Source organism: Protopterus annectens, chromosome 5.part0 (assembly GCF_019279795.1).
Source record: "Protopterus annectens isolate FY-2018-M chromosome 5.part0, PAN1.0, whole genome shotgun sequence".
In the NCBI taxonomy this organism is placed as follows: Eukaryota; Metazoa; Chordata; order Ceratodontiformes; family Protopteridae; genus Protopterus; species Protopterus annectens.
In genome coordinates, this window is record NC_056735.1 from 792,937,584 (window position 1) to 792,958,450 (window position 20,867).

The window sequence follows — 20,867 nt, forward strand, 5'->3', positions numbered from 1 at the left end:
AATAGCTGCGCAGAAAGAGTATTGATAAACCTACAAAGAGATCTTCTGACTGACATAATGAAAGTGACATTGAGTTTCATAAACACCTGGGATGAACGGGTCTATATCACCAGATCAAATGTTTAGGTTATCGAACACCTAAACATCGAACTGGTAAGACCGAAACTAAAAACAATGAATGGCACAGGGAAAGACTTCTGTTGGCCACAAAAAAAAGCAAAAAAAAAAAAAATTTAAACCCAAATGAAGTGGAGGGCTTCATCCCACACACCCTCCAAACTAAATATACCATCTCCAAGATCGGTCTACAGTAGACAAAGTGGAAAAATCTGACTAACGGCCAAGGGAAAACTTTATGGTTTTCTGCTTTTGGTCTTACCAGTTCAATGTTTAGGTGTTTGATAACCTAAACATTCGATCTGATAATACAGACCTGGGTTTAACACACGGGAAAAATAAAAGGTAACAAGGACATATTGAAAAAATGCATATTTTAAAGGCTTTGATCAATGTACAGACAGAGAGAGAGAGAGAGAGAGAGAGAGAGAGAGAGAGACTGTGAGGGCTCAGATTATATAGTTTGAGTTTACTTTCAGTTGTGGCTGTGTCACCAGGTAAAGATATAAAGCATCACATGAAAATTTTATAAGACCATATATGGAAGGAATGATTAGTGCTACATCTACAATGAAAAGTCATCAGAAAGCTTTCTGCTCCTATTTGCAAAATGTATGTTTGTTATTAAATGCTTAGTTGATATTAAAAGATTGGCATGACCGTTGACAAAAGAGGAACAATATAGACGTCTATCATATTTGATGAAATATATAGTGCTACTACTGATGGGAAACATCATCATAATTGCCAGTTTTACAAGTTATGTAGTCATCATGTCACTTCCTTATCTACATATCCAATCTCTGTTCACTGTCAATAAATACAGACTCCGAGTGAAAAACAGAACTCAGACTTTTGTGAACACTGAAAGCCACCATGAATCGTTTGGCACTTGCTCTCATTCTCCTTGTTGCAGTAGCAGGAGTTATTGGTAAGGAATACATTACTTATAACCAGTAAATACTTTATGAATTAAAGTGTCACTTGAAAAATAAAAGGGTTTTACTAGCTTAGAAATTGACATGCTATATTAACTATTATAAGGATTGCAGTTCACGTCTTTAAACAAATCACAGAAACTCAGTAACTTTTTATGAACGACAGGTTTCTAGTAGGAATAATTGAGATTGTTATTGCAGGAGCTGGGCACATAGTATAAACCTTAAGTCAACTTTGTCATTTTGTACTTAATACTGTCACAGAGAGAAAATTTCACACACCTAATAGTATTCATATGGATAGTTTCATTTTTCTTCCTTTTTAATGTATGGCATGTTTTACTGGCCTGCATAAATTTGTGGTGGACATGCACATATCTTTGCTTAACAAAAAAAAATGTCTTTTTCTGTACATGTGCTACACATCCACACCTTCCTACACACATTCTATTTAATAAGCTCATTGCATATAAATCTGCCTGATATATGATGTTGTTCAGTAGGTATAATTTCTTAATTTCTTGCTATTTCATTTATGTTATATGCATTTTAAAGTTGTATATTATACCCAGGTAACTCATGAAATGACTACTTTATAACTCAATCTGTATCACCATCTAGAAATAATAATAAAAAACAAAATATGTCTAAGAGACTAAATGCCTAATATAAGAACAAATTCTAACAGATAACAGAATAAATCAATTTCATTTGTTCTATTTGAAACAGACATATTTTATTTTGGCTTTAGATTAATACAAAATGATGTGACCATTCAATTTCTGAACTCATTTTTTTTCTTTTGAGACATGATTATGCCACAGCATACATTATTGCTAATTGTATTATTATTATTATTGTTATTATTATTATTATGGTTATTACTATTCTTACTAATTAAAGTATCTATATATTGCTCCGTATTCTTCAAAAATCATACTAAAATCTGACTTTTCAATGCTTAATACATAATACAGGCAAAAAGCTCTAATGCTAAGTTTGTAGGACTCAGACAATTACAGTAGGATCTGCTTTCGGCTTTTAATGTTTTGCTTTGCTCTTGATATATTGCTTATTATAAATGTATAATCCTCTTCCTGATATAATAAATTTGTGTATAAGTAGTATTGATGCTGTATTTTGCTGACCAACAGATCATTGCATAACATAATTGCATTGGTAATGTTTAGCATTGTTATTAGAAAAATACCCAGAGACGATACTTAAGACATTAAACCTATAATTCCACCAGAAAAAAAAATTGATACAAGAGCTGACTTTTACTTACAGTAAACAAACTAAATGTGTGAGTAATGGCAGAACAGACAAAATAGGAACAACAGATGAAAAAGATTATGTCCACTGCAACTAAAGTATGGAACATCAGTAATAAATGTTAGCACTTTCATGCTCACAGGCACTTCTTCAAACATAAAAATATAAGCATAAAATTATCTTAAATAACAACCATATAATTATAATTAATAAAGTATACCATGTTATATTAAAATAGGTCTTAAAGAAACAGACTTGTTTAAATCTGTTATAACCAAAGCTTCTAGCCTAACAATCCATTCCAGTTCAGCTTTCTTCAGTTGCACTCAAAACGTCACCATCACATATAGACACATTGGTGACTTGTAAAACAAAAAAGTCTAATAACATGATTAGCACTAGCAGATTTGACATGTCTTGATAAAACATTTGTTAATTTAATTTAATTTAAAATTATATACATGTTCACTGATCCTCTCCTTTAAAATTCTATTTGTCATTCCAGCATAGAAACAATGACATGTTTGGCAGTTAGCCAGATAAATGAGACTTACTGTGTTACATCTATATGACCTCCTAGTTACACAATGTAAGAAGGCTGATGTTTTTAATTTAAAAGTACAAGAATTACAATTTTAACAAGGGAAGGTACCAGTATTATTTGACCTAACATTTGATGAAATATATTCACTTTTATTGTGTAACCATTCCTTTATAGATCATGAATTCCTAAATGCACAGGCTGTTGTATGACCTACAACTGATCTAATAAGTTAATCAGAAATTAAAATCAGCTAGTTGTACCATATAATATTATTAACATAGCTAATGCTTCTGGAATATGTTAAAGTTACTGTTAAGGGTATATTTGTTAGTCAGATTATCAGATTTAGCTTTAAATATATTTTCTGAAAAAAAAAGACTGCTGAGGAGTTCCTTAATCACATTACTTCAGGTGAAACTGATTCAACACTATTTTAACCCCTAATCCTTTAGATATAAAAACATATAAAATGTATTTGAGACTCAGAATATACAATAGAATGTCCTAAAAAAAGTAGTTTCTGTTAAATATTGTATATAACCTAGCAGACGTTCAGCCTTTCCATCCAAATAAAATATCTCATCCATAAACTGTATATAGCATTCAGAAAATAAAATTAATTGATTACTACAGAAAACATATGTTTGTTTCCCTTTGTAATAATACCATAATGGCATAACTATTTCCACAGGATGTGCCCATGGCAACACCTGCATTTTTTTTTAAAAATAACTGATTTTTATATACGAAACATTATTTTATAGAATCAACTCCAATAAAAGCCAAAGCAGGTTGATTCTAGCAGTGTCTCCATTAGTATACACAACAAGATACTGCCTAACATATTCTATCCCTTGATTATTAGGAATCACTGTAAATTGAGATTTCAAATGTAAGTTCACAACATAATAAGTCATATAAATATTATTTTTATTTTATTTTTTATTTTATTTTTATTTTACATTTGTTGACCGGGCTGGTCTAGCTGGATATATGTCCATTTTAAGTAGAGGCCCGGGGAGAAAAGCTCCATGTGCAAAACAATATGAATAATGCAAAAGACAACATATGGTAAACAAAAAACAGAATAAATATAAATGCCTTTTTTGAACCTAGGTATTTAAAGGTGGCTAATTGACATACCTATTGCTTTTGCACTTGAAAAATCCCTACAATTGAGTTAGGGTGAAAGGGCTTGTGATATTTAGTTCAATAAACAGTTTTGAACATAATATTAATATATAAATATTATGCTGCTTATAATAAGTATATAACATATTGATATAGAGCTTTGTATCAGTTATCAGATGATTATGAATTTTAATAGGGTGAAAATTGTTTTTCTATAAAAATGGATAAAGGTTCCATAGCCTAACCAGCTACTATCAGTGTCAGTGGTGGGGGAGTAAGATGCATGTATTTTATGTAACCCATACAACAAAGGTATAACAAGATTCTTAGCATCGTTCATAACAGCAAACAGGAGTGAATGTTCAAAACTGTTTATTGAACTAAATATCACAAGCCCTTTCACCCTAACTCAATTGTAGGGATTTTTCAAGTGCAAAAGCAATAGGTATGTCAATTAGCCACCTTTAAATACCTAGGTTCAAAAAAGGCACCAAAAAACTTTTTCACATAATTTAAAGTGAAAGCACAAACCGCAATATTCAAAAGCTTTCGTAGTGTTAACCACAAAGTAACCTAATATGATCTTACCACATAACTGCAAAAATGAAAAAAAAAAAAATAAATGAATAATTATAATTCTTTAAAATATTCAAAATAAAAAAATAGTAAATAAAAATACAAAACCTAGAGGTTGTATAACTTGATGTATATTTAAGTTGTTCAAAAAATGAATGAAATACATATGAAGTACAAACTACATATGATATTGTTTATAGCCTCTCTATTTTTGTTATTATAACTTTTCTGCCTTTGTTATTAAATAAGGCTTAATAAAAATGTAGTCATTTAGTCCTGGGGGATGGGTGGCATTCAATCTTAATTGCCAGAAAGTCTCCATACAACATAACCAATTCTCCCAGTCTCCCCCCTTAGAGTCTATCGGCATTATATCAAGAATTCCAAAATGAAAGCTTGTGTGTTTAGACTCTGTTTGTAAATGCTTACTTAGTGCATTGTTTGTGTTTCCTTTTCTAATAATATATAGGTGTTCATAGATACATTTGTTCAACACCCTCTCTGATTTCCCTACATAGAAACTTGGACAATCCCTACACAGAGCTAAGTACACAATACCTTTAGTGAAACAGTTGCCCTTCTTAAAATAAATCTCACTATTACCATAGCTTTTAAGGTAATGGGTACTTCATCCAAAATGTATTTACAATACCCACACCTACCACACCTACTTGTCCCCTTATCTGGGGGGTTAAATTCCTATAGTTGTTACTTTCAAAAAGCTTTATCAAATTTGTTCCTGTTTTAAAAACAAAGTTTGGCTCCTCACCCACTTTGTGTACTACATCTTTATTATGTTTTGACATCTTCCAGTTTCTCTGGACTAAGTCCTTAACTTCCCTAGTTATATTACTGTGTTCTAAAACTAAAGCCCTTTTAAATGTTTGTTCACTGGTAGCTACATCAACTGTTGTAGTCTCAAATGTTTTCCCCAAAATGGGGGGTACCTAGTACCCCATTCTTTTATAATTTCTTCTTACACTTGCTTTATTAACCAGTCAGGGTGACCTCTTGAACAAAATTGGTCAAAAATGAATTCTATTTCTGCTAAAAAGTCACTCCACTCTGAAGCCATTCTGTCTGCTCTAACCATTTGGCCCTTTACAATACTCCTTTTTTGTTTACGGGTGGTCACTTGAATAAGGAAGGTAAGAGTTACTAAAGGTGTTCTTTCGATGGTTTCTTGACTTCAATCCCCCATTAATTTTATCTAACCTCACGTCCAAGTAATCAATCCCACACTGGTCAAATTTAAATGTAAGTTTTAGGAAGTCAGTAGTGGAGTTCAAAAATTTAAGAAAATCAAGGATGGTATTCAAAGGTCCTTCCCAGATGATAAATAAATCATCCAGGAAACGTTGGTACAACTTTATATTTTTCCAAAATACAGAAGGGAACACATGCTGTAGTTCCCATTGTAGGAGAACTAGGTTAGCATAAATGGGGGCACATGCTTCCCCCATAGCTACCCCTCTAACCTGTTTGAAGATTTCTCCCTCATAATACACAGAGTTGTTTTCCAAAACCATCCTCATAAGTTCTACCAACAAATCAATGTCAAAGCTCAAGGTAGACTTCTTTCCTTTCAGTAATAACCAGAAATAGTCTAAACCCTCATCCATTGGAATGCACGTAAACAAATTGACCACATCAATGGTCAGAAAATAAATTTCACCTTCGTATGGTTGCAAAATTAAACTACATAAAAAATCCCACGAGTCCTTTAACATATGCTCATGTTCATTAGGGATGTGCTTAAGTGTATGTTCTAAAAAGGATGCAATAGCATATGTCTTAGACCCTTTTCCTGAAACAATTGGCCTGTATGGTGGGTCAGTAGTGCTTTTATGAATCTTTGGGATACCAAAGAAGGTGGCTAATCTTGTCTTTTTTTTAATGGTCAACATAGTACCAATCTTTTCATCTATCTTATTATCAATAATAAATTCTTCAATGGCTAAATCTATTTTTGTGTATGAAATGTTAATTTCATTCATATATATCGGAATATACACATTAATATCACCCAAAATACTCAAAACTTTACTAGAATAGTCAAAGGTGTTAACTAAAACCATGCCACCCCCCTTGTCAGGTTTCATGATTTGAATTTCACTATCAGCTGTTAAATCATCCAAGGTTTGTTTCTCCCTCATAGTTAAATTTGTTTTAAACGAATACTTTCTCTTAATGTTTTTATCAACGCATATAAATCCGATGCACATATTTCCTCAAATACCTGCAAGGCCGGATGGAGAGAAGGGTTGAAAATACTAGCCTTTTTAAAACTAATTATATCATGCCCTTCTGCCTGGTCAAACATTAGTGCAAAGTTAAATTTCCTGGTAAATAGCTTTCATTCAATAAGGATGTCACATACATCAAATCTTACTGTTGGAACAAATTTAAAGCCTTTTTCAAAAAGGTGAAAATGTTCTTCTTTAATTTCAATACCACTTAAATTGAAAATTTTAAAACCGTTGTAAGAGTGTATCACCTTGTCAGGGTCTACAACTATTTTTCCCTTTATTTTTTTGTCAAAATCAACAACTACACTTTTCCTTTCTTTTTTGTTTTCAGCTGGTTCCTTAATTTTCCTTTCCCCCCAGAAAAATCCTGTTCATTTATCTGTCCTTACCCCCCTCCACCAGATCAGTGGACCCAACCATGTCCTTACCTACATCTACAGTGGTGGGGTTGGATGTGGGGACATTAAAAGCAGGGGTAGTCGGGTGGTGATTCAAAACATCAACAACAATTTGTCCATTCGTAACAACTTTTTCTACATTATTAGGTTGGATCATATCCTCAGTTACTATAGGGTCAGGTGGTTTGTATAAAGTGTTTCTAAATATTTTTCCTTTAAACACATAGGCCTTGTTATCACTATATTGTTTAAGATCCCTCTCTAGTTTTCTATTTTTCCTACCATATATTTCTTCACATTTCCTTTCTATACGATAAAAACTATGTTCATAACTTTCTTTGTTAAATTCAAACAACAAATCGCTCCTAATAGCATTGTCCAATTTTTCAGCATCTTTTAACAAAGCAACCACTTTCAATTTGGAAAATTTCACCATCAGCCTTAAAATCTTAAAACTACATTTGTCAAAAATATTATTAAGTTCATTGAGCATAGTTGTATCATATGTGAAACCGTCAGGGTATTTACAAACACGTAACCCTTGTGGAACAACTTTTTTAGTTAAACATTCTTCAAAATATGCAATGTCTAAGTTAACACATTTTATCTTATACATTTTCTTCTCTAGGTCTCTAATTCCATCCTTCTATGAGGACATAGTTGTGGGACGTCCTGCCCCACCAACCTTGTTTCTGTGACAAGAATTATTATTAAAAACATTCCCTTTACTTTGTACGTGGTCAAACCATTCCCTAATATTGTGAAAATGTCTTAAGTCAGTGTTGAAAGCATTGTCAGTCTGCTTTACAGTACCTTGGTTTGCATGGAAACTATGCTGTTGATCTTCAGCATCCGAAAGACCATTAGGTCCATTAGTGAAGGAAATGGATTCTCCCCTTCTAATACCATCTCCGAAAGTTTGACCAGTTCCTCGAAAAGTGTGTTTACCTCCACAACCCTTGTGTGAAGCTGAAGTAAAGTCACAAAGTGATCCATTAAATGCCTCCACTTCACAGGCATTCACCTGAGTGGAAACCTGGTTGATTGGTTCCCTACTTCCTTGCCCACATGGTATAGAATTGCCAGTTTGTGAAAAAACCTCCAAAATTCGTACAAGGTCTGATTTAAGGCTCTGCCTTTCCGTGCTGAGCCCTGATATAGCTTCTGCCACATCCTTTTGAGAAAAATAGGCATTTTCAAGGTCCAGTTGACCAAACTCATCTTCCAAAGACAATTCACCATTAAAGACAGCCATCTCCTGTACGCCAATCTCCACACCACAAAACCAGAATAAAATGAGCAGAAACAGACCGTACACCAAAACTATAATCCAAAAGAAACGGTCGTAACAGCAAACAGGAGTGAATGTCCAAAACTGTTTATTCAACCAAATATCACAAGTGCTTTCACCCTAACTCAATTGTAGGGCTTTTTCAAGTGCAAAAACAATAGGTATGTCAATTAGCCACCTTTAAATACCTAGATTCAAAAAAGGCGCCAAAAAAACTTTTTCACATAAAGTATTTAGATATTTAGATATTAAGTATTTAAATAATTTAGAGTACTTTGTGTGATATTAATGTGTATATTCCAATATCTATGAATGAAATTAGCATTTCATACAGAAAAATAGAGTTAGCCATTAAAGAATTTATTATTGATAATAGGATAAATGAAAAGATTGGTAATATGTTGACCATTAAAAAAACAAGATTAGCCACCTTCTTTGGTATCCCAAAAATTCATAAAAGCACTACTGACCCACCATACAGGCCAATTGTTTCAGAAAAAGGGTCTAAGACATATGCTATTGCATCCTTTTTAGACTATACACTTAAGCACATCCCTAATGAACATGAGCATATGTAAGAGGACTCGTGGGATTTTTTACGTAGTTTAATTTTGCAACCATATGAAGGTGAAGTGTATTTTCTGACCATTGATGTGGTCGATTTGTTTACGTGATTTCCAATGGATGAGGGTTTAAACTATTTCTGGTTATTACTGAAAGGAAAAAAGTCTACCTTGAGCTTTGACATTGATTTGTTGGTAGAACTTATGAGGATAGTTTTGGAAAACAACTTTGTGTATTTTGAGGGAGAAACTTTCAAACAGGTTAGAGGGGTAGCTATGGGGGCAGCATGTGCCCACATTTATGCCAACCGAGCTCTCCTACAATGGGATCTACAGCATGTGTTCCCTTTTGTATTTTGGAAAAATATAAAGTTGTACCGACATTTCCTGGATGATTTATTTATCATCTGGGAAGGACCTGTGAATACCATCCTTTTTTCTTGAATTTTTGAACTCCACTACTGACTTCATAAAATTTACATTTAAATTTGACCAGTCTGGGATTGATTACTTGGACGTGAGGTTAGATAAAATTAATGGGGGATTGAAGTCAAGAATCCATAGAAAGAACATCTTTAGTAACTCTTACCTTCCTTACACAAGTGACCACCCTTGGAAACAAAAAAGGAGTATTATAAAGGGCCAAATGGTTAGAGCAGCCAGAATGACTTCAGAGTGGAGTGACTTTTTAGCAGAAATAGAATTCATTTCTGACCTATTTTGTTCAAGGGGTTACCCTGACTGGTTAATAAAGCAAGTGTCGGAAGCAATTATAAAAGGATGGGGTACTAGGTACCCTCCCATTTTGGGGAAAACATTGGAGACTACAACAGTTGATGTAGCTACCAGTGAACAAGCCTTTAAAAGGGCTTTAGTTTTACAACACAGTAATATAACTAGGGAAGTTAAGGACTTAGTCCAGATGAACTTGGGTGGTGCAGTGGTGCAGCGGTTAATACTGTCGCCTCACAGCAAGAGGTTCTCCGGTTCGATTTTCGACTGGAGTTCCTTCTATGTGGAGTATGCATGTTTTCCCTGTGTTTGCATGTGTTTCCTCTGGGCACTCCGATTTCCTCCCACATTCTAAAGACATGCGTCTGGAGCATTTCTCCCCGGGCCTCCACTGAAAACAGGATCTGTGGAACCTAGTCGGACTTTCCCGGTCAACAAATGTTAAATAAAATAAATAAAAACTTAATAAAGATGTAGTACACAAAGTGGGTGAGGAGCCAAACTTTGTTTTTAAAACAGGAACAAATTTGAAAAAGGTTTTTGAAAGTAACAACTATAGGAATTTAACCCCCCCCCCCCCAGATAAGGGGACATGTAGGTGTGGTAGGTGTGGTAGGTGTGGGTACTGTAAATACATTTTGGATGAAGTACCCATTACCTTAAAAAAAACTACAAAAATAGTAAGATTTATTTTAAGAAGGGCAACTGTTTCACTAAAGGTATTGTGTACTTTGCTCTGTGTAAGGATTGCCCAAGATTCTATGTAGGGAAATCAGAGAGGGCGTTGAACAAACATATCTATGAACACCTATATAGTATTAGAAAAGGAAACACAAACAATGCACTAAGTAAGCACTTACAAACAGAGCCTAAACACACAGGCTTTCATTTTGGAATTCCTGAGCAAGTGCAAATAGACCCTAAGGGGGGAGACTGGGAGAATTGGTTATGTTGTAGGAAGACCTACTGGCAATTATGATTGAATGCCACCCATCCCCCAGGACTAAGTGACTACATTTCTATTAAGCCTTATTTAATAAAAAAGGCAAAGAAGTTATAACACCAAAAATAGAGAGACTATAAACAATGTCATATGTAGTTTGTACTTCATATGTATTTCATTCATTTTTTGAACAACTTAAATGTACATCAGGTTATACAACCTCTAGATTTTGTTTTTATATTTACTATTTTTTTATTTTGAATATTTTAAAGAATTATAATTATTCATTTATTTTTAGTCATTCTTTTTTTTTTTTTTGCAGTTATGTGGTAGGATCGTATTAAGTTACTTTGTGGTTAACACTACGAAAGCTTTTGAATATTGAGGTGTGTGCTTTCATTTTAAATTATGTGAAAAAGTTTTTTTGGCGCCTTTTTTGAATCTAGGTATTTAAAGGTGGCTAATTGACATACCTATTGTTTTTGCACTTGAAAAAGACCTACAATTGCGTTAGGGTGAAAGGGCTTGTGATATTTGGTTCAATAAACAGTTTTGGACATTCACTCCTGTTTGCTGTTACGACCGTTTCTTTTGGATTATAGTTTTGGTGGTACAGTCTGTTTCTGCTCATTTTATTCTAAGATTCTTAGCATGGAAATATTCAAACAAATAATTTTTTTGCCAAGTACTCATATGCAAATCATATAGTTGAGTCTTTACTTTTAGCAATTAAAGTTTTAACTTTAAATTTCATAACAGGTTCATAAGTATTGGCATGATTTATTAAAAAATATCACTTGTTGCAGGTAAGGGTTGTGATCCAGAACAACTAAAGCTCCAACTTTATCTGCCTTCAGAATTTCACTATTTTTATTAAATCAAAGCTCTGAGATGGCTGAATATTCAGCACAAGTTAAGTTATTGTACTTGTCTTTAGGTTTCTATAAAAATAAATCATAACATTACTTGTAATTATGAGATTACTATTTAAGGTAATTTCATGTTTATATTTGTCTAAAGAAGCATTTGTGAGCATGAAAGTGCTAACATTTTAAATCAAGCTTTTCTGTTTCAGTTGTGGTGGACATGTCCTTTTTATCTTTTGCCTTTCACTTATATTATATTAATATAATTAAATGCACGTATTCATTGCTAATCACTAAAGAGTTTCTGACATACCTGCAAAGCATCACATGTTCCTGAGGCAGCCAATTTAAACAAAGCATTACTGTTCCATAGCTTTTTAATCTGGCCACTGACTTAAAAAAAAACAAAAAAAAAAAAAAACAAAGCAATACATTAGATAGGTTGTGAAAAATTCTGTAAAGTCAAATTTCCACGATCTGATAAAAATATATATTTTATTTAGCAGAAGACATGACACCATTAATTAATAAAGTGATAAAGCATTGCTTGGCAAATTATTGTTTGCATTCAAGTGTGAAGCATCAATTACTTCTTCATATAACTTACTAATTTTTAATTCACTAAAAGGAATTGTTAAATTTTCCTGCATAGTTATATTTTATGAATATGTGTGCATGAAAAAAAGACAATATTGTTCTATAACTCATTGATAATATGAAAATATAATGAGAAAACTTGTTTGGGTCATTGAGGATACTATCCCTTTTGCCATCACATAAATTACATTAAATTACAATTTTTGCTAATAAAGTCAAGGAAAGATGATTTATTTATAAATGTGAGTAATACTGCAGGTAGTTCAGATGCATAACTAGCCTGTTTAGCCATATTCCATGAAACTAAGTGAAAATAGAAAAAAACAGTCTGTGGGATTCATGAACAATCAAGCAGGCTTTGTGTAAAGCCTATACAATGTTTACACGTTAGAGCAATAAGCAGCAGTGATAATGCCATATGCATGTTGCTGGACATGCTAACACAAATACAGGCAGATTTTTATAGCCAGCAAATGTACAACTGGCCAGGAAAATGTGTTGAGCAGCACAAGCAAACACATTAAACAAACCAGCTTGCCTGTGGCTAAACCTGTTAAGCATGGTCTTAGGGAAAGCACAAAAAGCAACAAAGGCAAATAATGCAAGCTGTACTGGGCAGTGAAAATGTACTGAGTACAATGAGTGCATTATTCAAACATATGAATATAGGAATAAGTTAGAAGGTAATGGAATGAGGGAAACTACAATAGGTGGGTTACCAGACAAGGAATGTGTACTGGGGAGAATGTGCACAGAAATCAAAGCGATGTATACAAAAATATGTAAAAAGGGAGGTTAAATATTCAAATTATAGTCAGATAATTCATGTGATAGTGTTTATGTCACAAAGCCAATGTTGTGATGATAACATTTTGCAACATATATGTCATCATAATTAATTGCGGTCACACTTCCTGAGCAAATATAGGTAAATAAAAGCAGACATGATATTATAGGATGTGACAGTTACACAAATTAACATTGTAAGAGAGAGGATTATGCAAATGTTATTAACATGAGTTGAGATGACAGTTTGCAAGGACAGTACATACATTTTGGGATAGTTGCATAACATGCATTTCGTCAATATAACATGCTGAAAAATAAGAATGGCTTAGAAGCCACAATCTCCTATTACAAGAACTAAAGCCATCTCATCAGTGTTACCACTGATGTATGTATATTAACTGTGTACACTACAGAAATAGGCCTAACACATGCATGAGAATGATTACCCTTGGATAGAATTATGCACTTCAATATTCTAATGGTTATGCATCCCATATGTAGGGGTGTGTGTGTGTGTGTGCATGCGTGTGTGCATGTGTGTGTGTGTGTGTGTGTGTGTGTGTGTGTGTGTGTGTGTGTGTGTGTGTGTATGTGTGTTGTGTGTGTGTATGTGTGCGTGTGTGTGTGTGTGTGTGTGTGTGTGTGTGTGTGTGTGTGTGTGTGTGTGTGTGTGTGTGGTGTTACAAATGTGAGTGCAGTGTGTGACATACATAATACCCTTGTGTAAGGCACTTCTGCCTGACACAGATACTGTGAAGACAGATTAGAACAGATGCAAACACCACACTATAATATAATGTATTTCCCAGACCTGTGTATTGCAAGCATATACTACTAGAGGTAGGTATTGGTATTGCCATAAACAAATGAAATCAATGTGTAAAGTAAGAAGGTATCCCAGATAATGAATGTCATAGCTACATGTCAGAATGATGACAATTAAATGAGTATGCTCATGTGCATACACGTGATTAGTCCTATGCTAATGTTCCATGCTCAAGAAAAGTTTCTCTGTATGGTTGTACACATATCACACAATAACTTGAGCACTCTCATGTATACCACAGTACTCAATGTGTGTGCCACAGCAGCACTATAACCATAACATTGGCAGAACAAATGTTTACTGTAATGAAATCCAAAGCTACATTCACATGCGTTGGTGCAACATATCAAGGCATAAGACTGATGTGATGTAATGGTTGTTGTGTGACATTAGCATGTTCACACAAAATGAATCCCTATGCTAGAATTGAACATCAAACCACACAACTCTTCCAACTAACAATATTGTTATTAATCACATATGCCACAGTGGAACTATTAACCCAGCTGATGAACTTCACCCATGGAAGTCATTCAATTAGCTGTACTTTATCTGATCACAATTCTTATCTGATAAAATGTATGGGGGAGTACTTTGCCACTATCCTTATGTACAAGTATAACTGTGGGGGATGTCTTTCCTGCAGAACAGTTAAGGAAACAAATGCTTACAGTCACTCAAAGCTGGTTTGGAACACTTGTCTAAAAATTGAGAAAATCAACACCATAGTGGGGTCAATAAATGTGCCATGGTGTAAGTGAATCCCCAGTTGTCTCATGTGTGGTTATGTGAAAGCATTACATCGTATGTATGAATCAAGGAATATATGTCATTATAATTACTTAGAAAGTATCTTGCTATATGTCAAACAACACTGCCTGATGCTAGTTATACCCAAATACACCTGTAGACCCCTGTTTTTCTCACTGGGATGGTAGAACAGCAATTATGCACAATGTGGATATAATCCCATATTGGAACACAAGCTATACATAGGCAGCAACATACATTACATCATCTCATATCCTCAGTCTAGAGGAGGTGTCTCACTATTCAAATTACGGCATCAGTCTTCAGTGCAGTCTTTGCAAAGAAAATGTAGAATAAACTCTTGTAACAGGAAACAACATCTACACATGAACATAGTACTTGTGAGTGACAACATTGTTAATAACATGTGCAATGACTGTAAGTGACATCAAGATTTGAATTATATAGCTAATAGACTAATGAGGATTGCTGAAAAGCAAGCTGAACTACAGATTTGACAACTTTGTACTGCACATTTCAATGGATGACAATATCATTGTGTATTACCTTTATGCTTCCAATAAAAAGTGGTCGCATAGCACAAGCATACTGTATAGATATACCTCAAATATGGACTTGCAGCCTGTCCTGTACAGTAAGAAGGAGAAACACACACTCACAGATGATAGTTATTCCTGTATTCAAACTCACTACCTATGTACTGAAATAATCTATGGACAAGTGTTTTATATGCACATGCCACAGGAGAAGTTGGACTACTATGAGCCACAATGCATCTTGGAAAGGATGATGTTAGCTGTGTCATGCAAAGTAGATGTGTGTACAAAAATGACTTCTACTTTTTTTGGTGGTTTAATTTCTCCAAGTCTTTTGGATTTCTAATACCATGACGGGAATGGACCCCATTCCTAAGTCAAAATATGATTAAAGTTCATGAGGTTACATTGTTTCAGTCTTTGATATTAGCCAAAGAAGCTCTTTGCAGCACTCACAAAGTGCCAAGAATTAACTGCTTCTGCAATTCACATGGAGTTACATGTATCTGTAGCATATCTAAATATGACTGTAAATTATTTTTTGTGAGACTCATTGCTCCTACAAATATTGGAATTGTCTGGGTATCCTTATTTCACATTACCCTCATTTCTACTTTCAAATCCTGGTATTTTATGACTCTGGGTCTGTCTGTATGTAAGGCATTGTTATCAGTGGGTGTAGCAATTTCAATGATCAGTGCTACCTTTGTCTTCTTTTCATGGACTACTATATCTGGATGTTATGTGATCCTATCTCGCCTACATTCTGTACTGATGGGCTCGGAGCCGATCCCTCGGCTCCGACTCGGCACTCTTGTGCTATAGAGCGAGGCCTCTTATTGGCTGAGCTATCTTTATCCCAGGATGCACCACCACTAATCCCCCAGATCTCGTTTGCCGCTTACAAAGCTAAGACGTGGTCTCAACTTGGCTGGGCTAAGTACTATTTATTTAGGCATTTTCCTGTCAGAAATTTGCTTGATTTAAATCCAAAAGCTGTTTTAACAGCTATTGTTGTTATACGAGTGTGTATTAGTAGTTTTGGTAGAGGATTTCGTGTTTTTTCCTGTCAGGGAAGGTTTCCCGTTTAAGTTAGAGGGGCCTTCCCCTGTTGTTTCTACTACCTTGGGTTTTTGTGTGTGGGTCAAGTACCCGTTTAAGTTAGAGGGTCTTGACCCTCTCTATCTTTCTTCTTCTGTAAAAAAATTGTTTCTTTTACTGTATATTAAAAAAAAAAAAAAAAAAAAAAAAAAAAAAAAAAAAAAAAAATGTATTTAAAGTTTAAAATTATTAAAGTAGGGATATTTTATTTGCTGTAACCCTTCTTTTTGATTGTAGACAACTGTGTTTGACTTTTTGGCTATGTCTAAAGAACACAAACCCTCCGGGTTTAAGAAATGCACGAGGTGTGGTTTCAAAATGTCCATAACGGACGATCACTCCTCGTGCGTCTATTGCTTAGGCGCCAAGCACCTACAAGAATCGTGTAGTGTGTGTCACGCCTTTTCATCAAGAGTCCTCCAGGAGAGGAAGAACAAATTAATCCTGAAAGGGTTAATTAAGCCATCCTTTGAGGAGGCTTTATCTTCCTCTCCTTCTCCTTCTAAAAAGAAAAAAGTGTCGGCTCCGACCAGTCAGTCGGAACCGACTGCAAAAAAATCTAAGCAGACTTCTCCGAACGGTCTGCCTCGATGTCTCCAGCCTCGACCCCTCTGGTTTCGGAGCCGAGGACTGGGGCATCGAGAGGCGGGTCACCCTCATCGGTTCCACTGATATTGGATCCGATAACGGTTACCGGCTCAGACTCTTCCCCTTCGGAGCCGAAGTCCTTATCAGCACCGAGGGAAATTACCTTGAGATCTCCCTCGGAGCAGATAGTGGTAGAGTCCATTCAGAGCCGGTCCCCGAGCCCTTCGGAGCCGATGGAGAAATCGGTTCGGGCCCGATCGGTATCCTCTAGATCATCCAAGATGTCTGATTCGGACATCGACAGGGTGCTCCTTCGACTCTTCCAGTCTCCGGTGTTCCAAAAGCTAGTTTCGGCTCCAGCCCATTTGGCTTCGGAGCCGATGGTCCACTCCCCTACTGTGGTTCCTCCTCCAACAGCTTTGGCACCATTGGAGCCGGTGCTGGTGGAACTTGTGGAGGTTTTAGGGTCGGGCCCGACCCTTGCTCCAACTCCGGCTCTTGGGTCGGAGTTCAGTACACGGACTTCTTCCTTCGGCCCTGGGGGGGGAGGCTTTGGGATTGATGCTTTCGGTCCCAAGTCTCCCTCTTGGTGCGTCGGCGGCGGGAGTGCCATCCACTGTCGTAGCCACGGAGGTGGGACCCTCCAAGGATTCTGGTGGTCCCGCCTTCAGGGCTATGAGGAGTGCATTAGCCAAATCTTCCTTGGCTACCTCCACGGTTTCCCCAGCTCCTTCCCTGCATACGGAGACTGGGTCTTTGGCAGTCCCCCTGTCCTTAGACAGCAGAGCCCCCGGGCCTCAGGTTACCCCCACTGGGGTTTCTCCCCCTCCTGGAGGTCCTTCTGAAGCCTCTTCGAAGAACCCCCCAGGAAAAGATCGTGCAAGAGGAAGCACGTTGACTCCCCTGATGAGTCTCTTACATCAGACACTGATCTCGATGATGCAGAGGGGTCCCCTAAGTCGTCCTCGGATGATGTCTCCTTTGCAGACATCCTGGAAGCCCTAAAACAACGAGGCGGCTGGCAGTCCAAACCTCCCTCTGCTGATGAGTCGGTGTTCCTGAAGGCCTTCGGGGCTCAGCCCTCTGCCTCCTGGGTGTCTCCGCCCTTCGATGAGCTCTTGGATTTGATCTGTCGAAGGGCGTGGGAACATCCAGACTCTGTGGAACCGGTGCCTGCTCATCCGAATAAGTTCCTCTCGGCGCCCCCTGAAAAAGAGTTTCTAACTAAAGGTGTGGCTGTAGATGCTTTGGTGGTGGCATCTGCTACCCAGCAAGATGTAGCAGAGGCTTCGACGTCCGTCCATCCTCCTAATAAGGAGTCTAGGAGCATGGATCGGTACGGAAAGCGCACCCTCATTTCAGCGGCCTTTACACTGAGGTCCTTGAACTACCTTACGCACTTTACCAGATTTCAGAGGGATCTGATTAAGGAGCTATCCGATACCCTCTTGGGTAACCTGCCTGAGGAGCTGGCCCAGATGGTTGGCTCTCAGCTCCCCGCAGACCAGATCGGATTAGGGACTTACTCAAGATTCTTTTTGGTGCCAAAAAAGACCAGGGACTCGAGGCCCATTTTGGATCTCAGCGTCCTAAACCGTTCAGTCAGAAAGTCCAAGTTCCGAATGGTCACCCTACAAACCATTCTCCCATTGCTGGAGAAGGGTGTTTGGATGTGCTCCATAGATCTCAAGGACCTTATTACCATATCATGGTACATCAAGCGTCCAGGAGACATCTGCGCTTCAGCCTAGGAGGCAGTCATTTTTAGTTCCGTGCACTGCCCTTTGGTCTCACCACAGCCCCCAGGGTGTTCAGCAAATGTTTGGCGGTCGTGACTGCTCACCTGAGAAGTCTAGGAGTCTAGGATTCCAGGTGTTTCCGTATCTAGACGACTGGCTCCTAACTGCCACCTCCAAGCATCTACTATTGCAGAGCCTACAAGCCACTATATCACTGGGCAATTCCCTTGGAATCACCTTCAATTGGCCAAAGTCTGTGTTGCTGCCATCTCAACGCATAAGATTCATAGGGGTAGAGATAGACTCAAACCGAATGCGGGTCTATCTACCTACAGACAGGATACAAACCATACAGGCTCAAGTTCGAGCCTTACGTCCCAGATCCAAAGCCCCAGCCAGAATGGTCCTGCAGCTATTGGGATCCATGTCCGCCACAGTTCTTCTAGTTCCCCTGGCAAGGTTACACATGAGAATTCTTCAGTGGCTTCTTTCAGCTCAGTGGTCCTTTCAGGAACTCCCTCTCAGTCACCTCATATGGATCACGGAATCTTGCAAACGGGACCTTCGTTGGTGGCTAGTGCCCTCCAACTTGGATCAGGGACGACCCTTTGTTCTACCTCCTCCGGCGGCCACTTTGACCATGGACGCCTCCCAGACGGGGTGGGGGGGGCATTCCCTAGGCAGGTCAGTCCAAGGCAAATGGCACTCAGTAGAGACTTTACTTCATATCAACATCTTAGAAATGAGGGCAGTACTTCAGTCCCTTCAAGCCCTTCACGATTATCTCCCTCAGGGCGTAATTGCTGTTCACTCAGACAACATGTCAGTTGTCTGGTACCTGAACAAACAGGGAGGGACCAGATCCTATCCTCTTTGCAGAGAAGCCATGTGAGTTTGGGAATGGGCAGTCTCGATCAAACGCTTCCTAGTGGCTACTCACATACCGGGCATGTCCAATGTGATAGCCGACAGATTGAGCAGAACCATCCTCCCTCCTCACGAATGGTCACTGAATATGACAGTTGCAAGTCAGATTTTCAGCAAATGGGGAGTTCCGTGTTGCGATCTCTTCGCGACTCCTCTGAATGCAAAGTGCAAAGAATTCTTCTCCCTAACCCCGGCTCTGGGGAAGAGCCCCATGGACGCACTAATCCATCCTTGGCCCACCGGCTTGCTTTATGCCTTCCCTCTAGTTCCTCTCCTTCCCAGGGTGATTCAAAAGGCATCTCTCTTGGGGAGCAAAATGATCTTAATTGCTCCTTACTGGCCTCGTCAAGTGTGGTTCCCCTATCTTCGGAAACATGCTCTGGAAGGTTCATGGTTCCTGGATCAGATCCCAGACCTACTGGTTCATCAGTCGAGACTATTCCACCAGTCCCTACACACCTTAAAATTGACGGCTTGGCTCCTCCTCTTCCAACGATAGTCAGGAGTCATACATTAGTTCCAGATGTTGTGCACATATTATCTTCGGCCCATAAGTCTGCTACAAAGTAACTGTATTCTAGCAAATGGAAAAGATTTGCTATTTGGGCTCAACTCCGGGGCCTGGACCCCATTTCTATTCCCGTGGCAGAAGTACTAAAATTCTTGACTTCTCTTTTCAATCAAGGGTCTTCAGTTTCTGCCATCAAGGTACAATTGGCAGCAATCTCTAATTTTCACGAATCCATAGACCCACCTTTAATGAGCAACAGATTGTGTAAGACCTTCTTGAAAGGTGCTGCTCTATTAAGGCCTCCGATTTCTCATCCTGCACCTCCATGGGATCTCGATATAGTGTTACGCGCCTTGACTTCTTTCCCCTTTGAACCGGCAGCTACATGTGATCTAAAGTTCCTATCATGGAAGACAGCCTTTCTGGTGGCGATTACTTCTGCCAGAAGAGTTTCAGAGCTTCAGGCTTTGTCAGTAAAACCCCCGTACTTGGTTTTTCACAAAGACAGAGTATCCCTCAGGCCAAATCCTTCCTTTGTCCCTAAAGTTTGTTCTAGTTTCTGCTTACAACAATCGTTAGAGCTTCCAGTTTTTTTCCCAAAATACTCTAACAAAGCGGAGTTCATATTCCACACACTAGATGTCCACAGACAGTTACGTTTTTATTTAGACAGGACCAAACAAACAAGGAAAACAGATCAGTTGTTTGTATCCTTTGCAGACAATAAATTGGGCAAAGCTGTCACAAAGGTCACTATTGCCAAATGGATCAGGGACTGTATTACTCAAGCTTATTTTTATTCTAACAAAGAGCTTACCACCTCTGTCAAAGCTCATTCTACAAGGGCTATGGCTACTTC

At 37.6% G+C, this 20,867-nt stretch overlaps 1 long non-coding RNA gene across 1 annotated transcript in view; it reads left to right on the plus strand.

Moving 5' to 3' along the window:
- Nucleotides 1–949: 949 nt before the first annotated feature.
- The window catches only part of LOC122802830, a 92,906-nt gene continuing 72,988 nt past the window's right edge, over nt 950–20,867 (plus strand). Inside the window, exon 1 of the long non-coding RNA XR_006364987.1 lies at nt 950–1,048. This is a non-coding gene — a long non-coding RNA (uncharacterized LOC122802830). The remainder of the gene's footprint in view (nt 1,049–20,867) is intronic.